The following is a 1,002-nucleotide window of genomic DNA, read 5'->3' as shown; positions in this document are numbered from 1 at the left end:
CCACGGTGCCCCCCCATCCCGATCCTCCCTCTGGATCCCATCCCGCACCCCCATTGTGCCCCTGGGATAATTCCCATGCTGGTGCCCCCGCCTCGTTGTGCCCTTCACCCTGATGGAGGACACCGTCCCCACCCCCGTTGTCCCCCCGGCTGTTCCCTCCTCCCCCAAAAGGATCCGCTTGGATCCAGGACGGGATCCGTGCGGAGAAGCGGCTCCGGCTCCGCGCGATCCCACCCTGCGCCGCACAAAGGACAGCGGYGCCGGAAGGGATCTGGAGCGGGCGGGGGGGTCGGGGCGGCTTTCCCAGCGTCCTGGGGGATTTTCCAACATTCGGGAGCAGCCGCTGCTTGGAAAACCCCTTGGCAGCAGCTCCATAAACCCCCCGGGCAGCCCCGGGGCTCCGGCCGCATCCCCAAAGCCGGGGCTGCCCCGCGTCCTCCGCGTGTCCGTGTGCCTCCGGTCCCTGATTTTGGGGAGAAGAAGGGATCCACATCCCTGATTTTTGGGAGAAGGAGGGATCCACTTCCTTGATTTTTGGGAAAAGGAGGGATCCACATCCCTGCTCCTTCGGTCCCTGATTTTTGGGAAAAGGAGGGATCCACTTCCCAGATGCCGGCGCTCGCGGCCGCCGCCTTTTGTTCTGAGCTGCCGGCGTCTTTATCCCGAGGGAGTGATGGGAATGGGAAGCGGGGGGGGCTCTCCAGGGGCTTCCGGTGCCCCTTCCCAAATCCAGGCTCCTTTTGGTGTCCAAAGGCTCCCATTTCCCGGTTGCAACGGCCCTTAAACCCGTCGCGCTGCTCTCGGCCGGCGCTAAAGCCTGGGAAGCCCTTGGCATAATAGCAAATCCCAGGGAATTCCTCTTAAAAACGTGTCCCCGATCCCRATTTTGGGAAACAATCCCTGCAGAAACGCTCGTGTCATTCTGGTCCCAGGCATTCCAAGCTCTTGGGAATTTTCCCGTTCCGTGCGGATGGGATTTTCCACCCGGAGGATCCGCGTGGA

Source organism: Nothoprocta perdicaria, unplaced genomic scaffold (assembly GCF_003342845.1).
Source record: "Nothoprocta perdicaria isolate Ctin4 unplaced genomic scaffold, notPer1 scaffold_558, whole genome shotgun sequence".
Lineage (NCBI taxonomy): Eukaryota > Metazoa > Chordata > Aves > Tinamiformes > Tinamidae > Nothoprocta > Nothoprocta perdicaria.
Note: the sequence above shows the minus strand (reverse complement) of the source record.